This window comes from Malus sylvestris, chromosome 13 (genome assembly GCF_916048215.2).
Source record: "Malus sylvestris chromosome 13, drMalSylv7.2, whole genome shotgun sequence".
Classification (NCBI taxonomy): domain Eukaryota; kingdom Viridiplantae; phylum Streptophyta; class Magnoliopsida; order Rosales; family Rosaceae; genus Malus; species Malus sylvestris.
In genome coordinates, this window is record NC_062272.1 from 25,775,138 (window position 1) to 25,789,187 (window position 14,050).

At 37.1% G+C, this 14,050-nt stretch overlaps 1 pseudogene; it reads left to right on the plus strand.

Annotated features, from left to right (window-relative positions):
- Positions 1-3,634: 3,634 nt before the first annotated feature.
- On the plus strand, positions 3,635-6,578 carry LOC126597260 (pentatricopeptide repeat-containing protein At2g18940, chloroplastic-like; annotated as a pseudogene).
- Positions 6,579-14,050: the final 7,472 nt, after the last annotated feature.

The window sequence follows — 14,050 nt, forward strand, 5'->3', positions numbered from 1 at the left end:
CAACCGGGCAATAGCCCACGGTGGAACTGCTCTAAAGGGTGGGAGAGTTGGCTAAGTACTGGTTTGATACTGAGGTGCTTTTATAAAAAGTGGGTATAAAAAAAGTTGAACTCAAAAAGGTATTTGGTAAACACTTAAAAACAGCTTATTTTCACAATTTTGGGTGAAAAAAAAGCTGAAAACGTGAAGCGGCAAAAATGACAAACCAGAAGCAGTTTTTTTTCAAAACAGAAGCAGTTTTTTTTCAAAACAGAAGCAGTTTTTTTTTGTGAGAATCAGTTTGGCTAGCAACAACAGAAGCAGTTTTTTTTCAAAACATAGCAATATCAAACCAGCCTCACAATTGGCTAGCAATAATGTGGTTCTAATTCGTCTTTGGTGAGAATCAAATCTAAAATTTCTCACTTACAAATGAAGAAGAATATAACTAGACCACAATACCAAGTGGCTTGTATTTTTTATTTACCTATGCACTAGGTTTCTGTGCATAGTCTACATGTAACACAGATTAATTGTATTTCATTTTTTTTTTTCTTTTTATAAACTACCTTTATAACAAAAGTTTGAATTTAAACTTTTTAAAAATGACAAAGTTGATTATATATATATATATATATATATAATTAGATAATTGATGCGTAAAATAACTAAACACACAAATTAAACCCTCTTTTTATCAATTGTAGTAAAGTATGTAAGTAGGGATCATTCTAGGCCGGGGATTAGGAGGGATTGCTAAATCACTTGGAAACTGACTTGAAAACGTAAAAACAAAGTTTAAAACACTAACTAGACTCAAAGAATGCAAAACTATACTTTAAAACACTAAAACAAACCAAAAGACTCAAAACAGCCCCTAAACACTCAAAACTACCTTAAGAACACAATCTGGGCAATTTTGGGACTCTCACACAAACTTGGACAAATTTTGGTTTTCTAATGAACTAAAACACTTAAAAACATAATCTAAGACAAGTTCTAATTAATATGACTCAAAGAAATAAGATGGGGTTGATTTTCGACGAAAATAATTAAATTAAGACAAGAACAAAGTAAACAAATTCTTAGACAAATTTGGGTGAATCAAAACACTCTAACACACAACCAAAACAGAAATTAAACACTTTGAAACAATAAAGTAAAAGGGAGATTTTGGTTTTAATGAATTTGAAAACAAAACAGATTGTAAGTGAATTTGAATGAAACTTATGGATGGAAGATTAGCTAGGAGGTTCTTCTCCACATATGTCACACTTGCATACAAAACGATTTCCAGTTGCTTTTCGATAAGCTATGAATACTCAACGCCCCAAATTAACCGTGAATTGCACTAATTAACCCTCAATTTTTTCCACAAGTTATTAGGTTGGATGATTGCATACGACAACCCAAAACATTCCCTACAAGTTCCCTACATGAATTGCATAATAGAGATACAAGCAAGAATCATTAAGTTCTATGAAAAACATAAGCATTGACGAGGCACTCGTTACTATGGTTTGCATGAAACTTATGCCAAGAGTTTACTTAACGTGATTGTGACTAGCAACCTTCACTACTTGTGAATATAAGTTTATAACGATTAGGTGAAACTCCCTTATATTCTAGCGTCAAATTCATGCATGAAAATTAAGCATGCACTCTTAACCAACATACATAAATTAGTTTTTATATGAACGGATAAGTAAATTGAATTCACAACTTATGAATCACAACTGGATGTAATCAAATCATATTGCAAGTATGAACATAGTTTCGAATCACCCCCTAACTAAGAGGGGTTTAGTTCCTCATACTTACAAAGCAAAGATACATAAAATTAGACATTAAAATCAAAGGAAAGAAAACACCTAAAATGCTCCAACTTGGTAGCAAGTGCATCCAAGATTCCTCCTTTCCCTTGCTTGCGGCAGATTGGGTTATGGACAGATTTTGGGTAGTTTTATGATGTAGAATGGATGGGGAATGGTATGGAAGGGTTTAGGGTGAGTGTGGAGGAGTGTTTGATGGTTGGAGGGTGGTGGAGAACTAGGCAAAGAGGGTGGAAGAAGGTGGAGTGGCTGTTATGTTTTCTAGGCATTAGAATGGTGTTTTTTGGGTGTTTTGCTTCCTAGGGTGTGTATGGACAAATTTTTGTGATAAAATGATAAATATGGGGGATTGTCCTTTGGCCAAGGGGTGTAAACATGTATTTATAGGCCCCAAAAACCTTAGAAAATCAGGTTAGGTTAAGGATGAAATGCATGGCAATTTGTGTGTGTGGTGTGCAATGGTCCAAGGGTGAAAATGAAGTAATGATGCAAAGTGTGAAGGGTAAAATGGAGTGGTGTTGTAGCTAGGGAGCATGAATGATTGTGTACATTGCATAGAGATGGAAAGGGAGGTGAAATGTGTCAACAAATGGGTCAAAGGTGCAACAACATGTGTTGCACATGGCATTGGATTCCAAATGTGAATGATGGAGCATCAATTGGTGCATGCAATGGATGTAAATGTTGTCTAAAATCTAATGAGTGAAGGGAACAAGAGGTATCAAGCAATTGAGTGTAATAATTAAATGAATTGAAGCATGAAATTAGAAATTATGTAGGGGACAAGAGTGATCAAGCATGGCATGGAATCCAAAAGGAATTCTATGTGGTTTGCATGGCAAGGAATGCAAGTTGGGGTGACAGATTTTTAGGTTGTTTTCTTCATCTTTTGGACCATAATTCTTCATATTCTTGGCCTCTTTAGTTCTCAAATTCGTCCATCCACTTGGCCCATGCATTTGCTATCCATTCCAAGCCCGAAACATGCTCCAAAGGCCTCCAAAATGCATATTCTTGCATACTTTGTCCATAAAATCTGAAAACATACGAAAATGACTTTAAACATTAAAATAACTAAGGAAACACGACATAAATGCACAAGAACAAGCCAACTAAGTCGCATAAATGTGCTCCTATCAATAATTGAATCTAGTATAAAAAATAACCTATATTTTTGAACTTAGGTCTAAAAACCCTTTTAAAATTAGGAACTTTAACGAAAAGCTCCCGGTACTGTTAACTTTAACGAAAAACCACATTTTTATACTAAAAAGTCAATATTGATACTATTTATTTTACCATTTATTTTGTCTTTATAGTTAATCCTTCCAAAAACTTATTCGGGCTCGAGACTAATTAAAATCAATGTTCCTCAACTAAAAATTCATTATTATTGGTCCCTCAACTCAACAAAATGCGCAACTATGGTCCCTCAACTAAAAATTCATTACCATTGGTCCATCAACTTTAATTTAACTAGAGAAATTGTCCCTTAACTTTAACCCAATTGTAGCAATGGTTCTTCCAACATAATTTGTTTTGACAAAATTTTTGATGTAGTTGACGAAAATGACCATAATTACACACTTTGATGAGTTGAGGGACCCTAATTATATAAATGGATATTCCAACATAACTTATTTTGACAAAATTTTGACGAAAATGATTATAGCTACACATTTTGATAAGTTGAGAGACCAATGATAATGAATTTTTAGTTAAAGAATTATTACTCTAATTTAATTAGAGTTAAAAATCATTACTACTATTTACTCATTATTATAAACTTAAAAGATGACTATAATTATATATGGAGTCTATCAAAACCCACACAGAAATGCTCTCCTCATCTCTCCTCTTATCCAAATCCAATCTCCTCTGGCCGGTCTTCAACTCCACACCCATGTAGCTTCATCTCCTCCACTGTAACAAAACCCAGATATCCCATTTCTCTGGAACAATGGAAGGTACTCTCTTTCCATCTCGACCTGTATATCCCATCCCAGCAAACAGACCAACGCAGCCAAACCCTCCTGTGAAATTCAACTCAACGACGCTGCCACCGCCTCCTCAGTCGCGAGCTCCGCCGTTTCCTATAGACTCTCTCCTGCAGCACCTTCTGAGCCTCTCCTCGCCTCCCAACACTCCCCACAAGCTCAAGCCTTTAAACCCACCTCACTAAACCAATGGCAGTCTCCTTTCTCTTCAAATTTCGGTGGATTCGACCTCCAAACAGCATCAAATGAAGAAACCCACCTCAGTTTTGGCCCCAAATTTTGAGGACGATCGAGAGCTGGTGGAATCGGGAGATGGGGTTCTTGATTTTGTTACTATAAAGGGTAAGTTGATGTTCGATTCCATTGTAGAGCAGCCTTTGCACGGTTTGGATGATTTCTTTGGTTCTGTGAAGTTTGAGTTATTTGAAGTTGATTTAATTTGTTGAAAGCATTAGATCTTTCTGGCAATTGGGAAAGAGCCCTTTTGTTGTTTGAATGGATTCTGTCCAACTTAAGCTCTGAAAATTTGAAATTAAATAACCAGATGATTGAACTAATGGTTAGAATTCTTGGGAGAGAGTCGCAGCATGCTATTGCATCGAAGCTGTTCGATGTAATTCCCATAGAAGAATACTCGCTGGATGTCCGAGCTTACACGACTATCCTTCATGCGCACTCTCGTAGTGGTAAGTACGAAAGTGCAATTGACTTGTTTGACAAAATGATGGAAAATGGTATGTCACCAACTTTGGTGACTTACAATGTCATGCTTGATGTATATGGGAAGATGGGTCGATCTTGGGATAAGATTTTAGGACTCTTGGATGAGATGAGGAGGAAGGGATTGGAATTTGATGAGTTTACTTGTAGTACGGTGATATCTGCTTGTGGGCGAGAGGGTTTGTTGAACGAGGCAAATGAGTTCTTTGTCGGGTTAAAGTCACAAGGCTATGTACCTGGAAATGTTACCTATAATGCTTTGTTACAAGTTTTTGACAAGGCAGGGGTATTTACGGAGGCCTTGAGCATATTAAAAGAAATGGAGGATAATAATTGCCCACCTGATGCTGTTACTTACAATGAGCTTGTGGCAGCTTATGTGAGGGCAGGATTCTTTGAGGAAGGTGCATCTGTCATAGAAACGATGACCCAAAAAGGAACAATGCCAAATGCTGTTACATACACAACTGTGATAAATGTATATGGTAAAGCTAGAAAGGAGGAAGAGGCTCTAAGGTTGTTCAATCATATGAAGGCGACAGGTTGTGTTCCTAATGTTTGCACATTCAATGCTGTTCTCGGAATGCTGGGAAAGAAGTCACTGCCCGAGGAGATGATAAAGTTACATTGTGAAATGAAGTCAAGTGGATGTGCCCCCAACCATATTACATGGAACACAATGCTTGCCATGTGTGGTGATAAGGGTAGGCACAAGTATGTGAACCAGGTATTTCGAGAAATGAAGAATTGTGGTTTTGAGCCAGACAGACACATTCAATACCTTAATCAGTGCATATGGACGGTGTGGATCAGAAATAGACGCTGCACAGATGTACGATGAGATGATCAAAGCAGGATTTACTTCATGCGTTACAACTTACAATGCACTTCTAAATGCTCTGGCTCGGATAGGGGACTGGAGAGCAGCAGAAGCTGTTATGCTAGACATGAGAAATAAGGGCTTCAAGCCTAATGAAACATCATATTCATTGATGATCAACTGTCATGCCAAAGGAGGGAATGTCAAGGGGATCGAGAGTATTGAGAGAGAAATTTATGGCTATCATATTTTCCCCAGTTGGATTCTTTTGAGAACTCTTATTCTTGCGAATTTCAAGTGCAGAGCACTGGACGGCATGGGGAGGGCATTCCATCAATTGCAAAACAACGGATACAAACCTGACTTGGTTGTATTCAACGCTATGCTTTCAATTTTTGCTAGAAACATGTATGATCGGGCCAATGACATGCTGTACATGATTCATGAAAACGGCCTTCAGCCAGATCTCGTAACTTACAATAGCTTGATGGACATGTACACCAGAAAGGGAGAGTGTTGGAAAGCAGAAGAAATCCTCATGGCCATACAAAAATCTGGTGGGAAACCAGACCTCGTCTCTTATAACACAGTCATCAAAGGGTTTTGCAGGCAAGGGTACATGCAGGAGGCCATAAGAATTCTCTCTGAGATGACAACTAGAGGGTTTCGACCATGTATTTTCACCTACAATACTTTCATCACAGGCTATGCAGGGCTGGGAATGTTATCAGAAATAGATGAAGTGATTAGCTATATGACTCAGAACAATTGCAGGCCAAATGAGCTAAGCTACAAGATTGCGGTGGATGGTTATTGTAAAGCGAAAAAATATAAAGAAGCCAAGGACTTTCTGTCGAAGATTAAGGAAATTGATACTTCTTTTGATGGTCAATATGTGCAAAGACTTGCTTCTCGCATTCGGGGCAATTTGCATTCATGAATTATTGATTGTTCGCTGATGGTTTCTTTTTGGTCTTTTTGTCTTAACACCGGCATATATAGGGTTTCCAAGGCTAATGTAATTGTAAAAGAATGTAAAATCGCCTATTTGGCTGTCCTGTTTCAAACCTTTGTTGCTTCGTTGTTGTTGTTGTTGTTTTTTTTTTTTTTAAATGAATTATGTTAGATTAGTCACCGATGAAGTTTGAAGTTCTTAATGTAAGGAATGGTGCTTTCATTGTGACAGCAAGCGTTTGTAAATACTATTTCCAAATTTGAAACCGTTCATAATGTGGTTTATAGGAATGCTAGCTACCTTTCCCATTTACTCTCTTCTTCGTGCCCTACCCACTTGTTTGTACCATACTTAGGGCATTCGTATTTAGATCTCATATAAATACTCAGAGGATTTAAATGTAATTATCTGATAAATGAAGGAGCAAATATGTAATAAGGGAGGAGCCATTATTCTATAAAATGACTGCTCACTCTCCTCATTAGGGGAGGTCAAGATTTAGGCCATGGGAGGGAGAAAATAGGCTAGAGAGCACATTGTCTTTAGCCTTCTTGTATATTCACCATTCAAAGTGAAACAATATCAACATCAGTGTGGACGTAGCCCAAACATTTGGGTGAACCACGATATATCTTGTATTCTTTACTTTCTTACAGATTCACGATCGGATTTACGTTGTTCCAAGACCCTCCGGTTTTGTGCATTAACATTTGGCACCGTCTGTGGGAAACGATACGAAAAGTTATGTCGGTTCTCTTTCATTTTTTCATCTCACCACCGTGAAATCTCACCACACTCCACCGTGAATCTGCAAAAACCAAGAAAACCAAACCCCAAACTCTGACACTTCTACCTCTACATTCCACATGACCACATACAGGAAGAGCCTGGCCTCTCTCTGCTAGTAAACATAAAAATCCCAACTCGCTCTCTCTCTCTAGACTCTCTGTTTCTCTTCCCAAGGGTTAGGGTTTAACCTTGCTCTTCTGCCAATGGACTCAACCAAGAAGCGAAAGATGGACGAGAACGGCGTTGTTCTGGACACGGATCCTACCTCCGCCCCCAAGCTCTCCCCCGAAGACGCTCGTAGGCTCATCGAATGATAAACCCCCGCTTATCCTCTCTTTTCCGTAAACCCTAAATCCCTAATCTAAGCAGCTGAATCAAAATCTCGGATATGGCGACGGTTCTAGGGCAACTGATATGGGAGATAATGAAGAAGAACAACTCTTTTTTGGTGAAGGAGTTCAGGAGGAGTCACGCCGGCGTACGGTTCACCAAGGAGCCCAACAACCTCCTCAATCTCCACTCCTACAAGCATTCTGGGTTGGCAAACAAGAAAACCGTGACCATTCAGGGTGCGGGCAAAGATCAATCTGTGTTGCTGGCGACAAGTAAGACCAAGAAGCAGAACAAGCCTGCTACTATGTTGCATAAGTTTGTGATGAAGTAGAAGTTTCGCAGGATGGCCAAGGCGGTTGCGAATCAGTTTTATGCTGCTGTGATAACTTTCGTCATGAAGGAGTCAGAGACTGTCCCGGTCCGCCGGGTGTGTAACACTGGGGATTTGGATTTGCAGACGATCAATAGCATGCATAGTAACGGGGGCAAGTGGTACATCACTTGCAATATGATGGTTATAACAGATCATCATAAAGTAGTCCCCCGGCTTCATTTACAGACAATCATCATAAAGCTGGTCTTATCACATCCATAATAGTCACAATGGCGGGAAAAGTGGTGCCTTTAGCTTCAGATTAGGTTTTTCAAGTCGTTCTTCTTTAGAGGCTGAGCAAGTCTCCGCCGGCTGGCCCTTTTGGCTCAGCGCCGCCACCGGCGAGGCCATATACGGGTAGATCCCCCTCAAAGCTAATGCTTATGAGAAGTTAGAAAAGAACGAACTCTTTGGCAACAACTATGGAGCTCTGTGGCCCTGCGATGGCATGCCAGGGCTTTGTGCATGACCCCATGCCTATTTTTCTGAAAAAAGCCACGGAACAGAACAAAGGGGCAGTTGTCAAATACTTGATTGAAAAAACTTTAAAGGTACCACTTGAGCTTGCACAACAAGAGGTGCCGACACCAAGTCTTGTTGGAGCTGGCAAATGACCCAAAACTTGATACTTTACAGTGCACCACTACACTGCACCAAGGTCCCCCATCCCACTTTCTGTTGGACCAAAAGATGCCCACTCTAAAACGATAAGTTGTCTTATAATCATCCTATTATTAATTCTATCATTATTCCGTCTGCCATCTGACAAAAGGAAAAAAAATAAAGAAAGCTTTACTTTTCCTTTTCAGCAAACATCATTATGTTTTCTCAATATCATTGTTTATTTAATATCTTATTATTTTATTTGTGTCATGCTGACTAATTATAAAATAATAATTTTATTATTTTTATATCATGATGACTTATGATTAAATAATATAATTTCTGATATCATATGATTACTACCACGTTATTGATTTATATAACATGTGATTTATCAAACAATTGAATAAATCATTTATTCATGATTATATATATATACACACATATTTAGGCAATACCTAATATATTATTGATTTATGCAGCATGTCATTTATCAAACAATTGAATAAATCATTTATTCATGATTATATATATACACACACACATTTCGGCAATACCTAATATATTGTTGATTTATGCAACATGTCATTTATCACACAACAAAATAAATCATTTATTCACATAAGGCACATAATACAATATTTTTCCTTGACAAACTTTATCATTTTGATTTATTCATTATACGGTCGTACTTATAATGTCATTTATTGTAAGGAATTATTGAGCAACTAGATCCACTGATCAACATTGTTGCTGATTAAAGAAGTCTACCAACTTATAGACTGATAAGCCATATGCTCATAGTGATCTCTTGTCTGACCGGACACCCACTTGCTTATTACTAACCAGGTGATCAAAAGTACGTCAAGTACTCCAAAATTATTATGCACCCTGCCGCTATTATCACCCACTAGGTGATCAAAAGTACGTCCAGTACTCCAAATTTATTAGGCACCCTGCCACTATTATCACCAACCAGGTGATCAAAAGTACGTCCAGTACTTCAAAATTATTCGGCACCCTGCCGCTATTATCACCAACCAGGTGATCAAAAGTACGTCCAGTACTCCAAAATTATTCGGCAACCTGCCGCTATTATCACCAAACAGGTGATCAAAAGTATGTCCAATACTCCAAATTTATTCGGCACCCTGCCGCTATTATCACCAACCAGGTGATCAAAAGTACGTCCAGTACTCCAAAATTATTCGGCAGCATGCCGCTATTATCACCAACTAGGTGATCAAAAGTACGTCCAGTACTCCAAAATTATACATGAGGATCACTCATGTCAATTATACATAAACATTCATGAGCATCACTCATGTCAATCATACATAAACATTCATGAGCATCACTCATGTCAACATCCATGAGCATCACTCATGTTAATCAACATAAACATTCATGAGCATCACTTATGTCAATCAGCTTCGAAAGCTTCATTTACAGAGTTCCAGCTTCGAAAGCTTCATTTACAAAGCTCCGACTTCAAAATCTTCATTTACAAAGCTCTAGCTTTAAAGCTTCACTTTCAAAGCTTCACCACAAAGCTTCAGTGCATGGTATACAAAGACAGCCTCCGAACAACCGCCACTTCGGCCCATACATGGATTGAATTTGAAGTCTCCAGCCAACAGACTCTATTGACTGAAGACTTGGAGCACTACACTATGTACCATATATTGGGCTTCCGCAACTGGGTCTCATGAAAAATACTTGGGGGACTTAGACCATCATTTATGTATTGAGGAGCGAACCCTTATTCTATAAAAGGGACTCCCTCACTTTTATTAGAGAGCACCCATTATTCATGTATTGAGGAGCGAACCCTTATTTTATAAAAGGGACTCCTTTACCTTCATTAGAGAGCATCGCCGCCAGCTGAGCAACTGCCTCGCCACCAGCATCACTCCTAACCCATCACTTATGTATTGAGGAGCGAGCCCTTATTCTATAAAAGGGACTTCCTCACCATCATTAGAGAGCATTGCCGCCTGCTGAGCAACCGTCTCGCCGCGAGCATCACTCCTAACTCATCACTTATGTATTGAGGAGCAAGCCCTTATTCTATAAAAGGGACTCTCTCACCTTCAACGCCACATGCCGAGCCAACCAATGCAACATAAGCCACAAGCCGAGCAGCCTCGCAACATGTGCTACTTCTAGTTGAGCATCATTTCACATTGAGCACCGCCTTATATCGAGTATTCAGTTCTAGACGACATCTAGTTACTTCGGCTCACACATGGACTGAATTTCAAGTCTCCAGCCAAAAGACTCTCTTGACTGAAGACTTGGGGGCCTACTGTTTGTACCATACTTAAGGCCTCCGTATTTAGATCTCGTATAAATACTCGAGGGACTCAAATGTAATTATCTGATAAATGAAGGGGCAAATATGTAATAAGTGAGGAGCCCTTATTCTATAAAAGGACCCATCACTCTCCTCATTAGGGGAGGTCAAGATTTAGGCCATGGGAAGGGAGAAAATAGGCTAGAGAGCACACTGCCTCTAGCCTTCTTGTATATTCACCATTCAAAGTGAAACAATATCAACAACAATGTGGACGTAGCCTAAACATTAGGGTGAACCACGATACATCTTGTGTTATTTACTTTCTTGCAGATTCACGGTCGGATTTATATTGTTCCAAGACCCTCCGGTTTTGTGCATCAACACCACTCACCTTTTTAAACATTTATTTTCAGATGAATGCGTAAGAGTAGACCCTATAGTTTCTGATACAACACGGTGACACGACACGAAAATAACGAGTTTCGGGTCAACATAACTAATCGGATCATTATCGGGTGACCCGCTAAGAACCCGTTAATAACGGGTACACACGTGAGTAACCTGTTTCGACCCGTTAAGAAAAAAAATATTTTGATAATTTTAAAGTTTAATTACTAAAAGATTTATTATAAAATACAATAGCCATATTAATATATACAATATATTCTATATTAAATATATAGTTTTGTATTATTATTCTATATAAGTAAAAAAAAAAAGTTTTTGTCATTATTTATTTTTATTATGAGAGTTCCTTATTATCATTACTAGGATAAATTTTACTTAACATGTTGTTGTCCAAAATTAAAATCAACTAGTATAGTATTTGCATAGGCAAGAACTAAGAAGACATACATACAAGTATAAAAAATGTGAAAAAATATATAAACACTCGTGATTTATCATTATTCCTCCACGAGCAGATAATGGTTACACTTACATTATCCTTTAGATTTTTAAAATCCTCCAAACCCTCATGAATAATGTTTTTTATTCGAGGGCAAAATTAATAATAATTATTGTAGAAGTGTAATGTAAAAAAAAATATACAACCAATCATAATGACAAACTTTACAACTTTCATGAAGGGATCAGCTTCGAAATCCAACACTATAACCCATAAACCCTACATTTATACCGTTAATTGTCATCTAGCTTTATTCTTTTTACTGAATTTCATTTTTAAAATTTTCTTTGTTTTTTGAAAACATGATCATTTGGCGGATGTAAGAAGATGAACGGTTCAGATCTTTGATATCACTTTTCAATATTTATGGTTAACTAAAATATGAGTTGATGTCATATAGTTTGTAAAAACTTTATAAACATTAAGCAATATTTTCACTAACCGTAAAACACCGAACGTAATATCAACGATCCAAACTGTTCATCTTCCTGCATCCTCTAATAGATCATGTTTTCAAAAAAGAAAATCTGAAATTAAAAAAAAAACAAAATTTGATGAGAAAAATGAAGCGTAAATGTAAACAACAATCAACGGTTAAATTTTGATCTATGATTTATATGATTGGAGTGACGAATTTCAAGTTAAGCTATTCACGAAAGTTGTAAAACTTGTCATTACGAGCGTTTATATATTTTTTCTATATTTTTTTACACATCTACATTAATTAAAAAACTATTAAATACTTTTACTTAAATAACAGTTGTAAGATAAATGAGAGTAAATATGTATGATTGGATTCTATTTCACTTATATTATTATAACTTTTTTGGACGAAAAAACCCCTTCTCTATTCCATTATTTTCCAATTTTACCATTTGTTCAAAACAAAAGCCCTAATCCGTCTCCCCACTCCCGTAACCCTCTCCTCTTCGGCAACACCACAGCCGCCGACGACACTGCTACCGTAAGTCTACTTCTCCAAAAATTGAAAAGCTGGGATTGGCTCCATTGGGATTGGGATTTGGATTTCAATATGAGTAGGCAATTTTGAATTAAATTGGAATTCGGATCAAGAACTGCGTTTTCAGATTTGGGTTTTTTTTGTTCTAGTTTTTGTTAAGGTTTTGTGTTAATTGATGCTTAAACCTGCCAAATCTAAACCTCTGACGTTAATTTATGCTTAAACCTGCCAAATCTAAATCTAGTCCTTCCCAAATTTTGCATTATTTCTTGTGCTAATTGTTATCTGGGATGGATTGGGATGTATGTAGTTTAATCTATTGGGAGGTATGTAATTCTATTGTGGGTTTTCAATTTGAATTGGACTGTAGTTCTTGAGCTAATTGTTATTTGGATTTCATTCTTCACCCAAGGCATTTTCTCATTCTTTTCATTTGAATGTCAATATTATACTGAAAATGATCATTTTTATCAAATAATTAGACTTTCTCTTATAATATATTTAGCATCAGTAACAAATTATAAGGGAAAAGTGAAGTACTTGTAGAGAATACCCAGAGAAGGCTCCAGGAAATTGCTCAGCCATGATATCCATGGCTGGAAGAAATGCCACAACCTATTCATAAATTCATACCAAACAACAATTAGGATATAGTAGGACAAAGCTTAAGCAAACTGAGGTAGACTGTGAGTTCTTGAAGAAGTTCTGTGAAACACTAACAGATTAAACCAACCTTTGTACATGCATATGCCAACAACCACCCTCACTATGTGTCCATCTTGTGAAAGAATCGGATGTGCGGAAGAAAATGTGCAAGGTTCCAATGTTCTAATGTTCCAATGTCCTTGATTTTGCAAATCTTTTGAATATTTGATATTTTATAATGTTCTAATGTTTTTTTATTATGCTCTTATTTTGGGTATGTAAATATATACTTAAAATAAAAATGCTATTTTATGTTTTAGATGTGACAATATGGTATGTATATACTTATTTAGTATTATGTTTTTCATTTGATTATTTATTAGTTTAAAATATATTTTCCTTAACGAGTAACGGGTTGGGTCATATTATCTGTTAATATTATCGGGTCGATTTCGGGTTGGGTTATTTTACCCGTTTATTTTAACGGGTGTTACACGACACAACCCGTTAAGATATCAGGTATTACACAAAAATGACACGAACACGGAAAACACGACACGAATGCCAGGTCTATGTAAGAGGAGTCCACATGTCAAAAAAAGGCTAAATCGCGAAAATGGTCCCTGAGATTTGTATAACACATCACTTTGATCCCTGAGATTTCAAATCAATAGAAGTGGTCCCTGAGATTGTCCACCATCCATCATTTTCGTCATTCCGTTAAAAATTTTGTTAAGTGTCCCGAAGCTCTTGGCCGGAAGTTTGGGCAATTTTTAAAGTTTTGTAACTCAATCGTTTCTTAACCAAATTTGACCCATAATATATCAAAATGAAGGT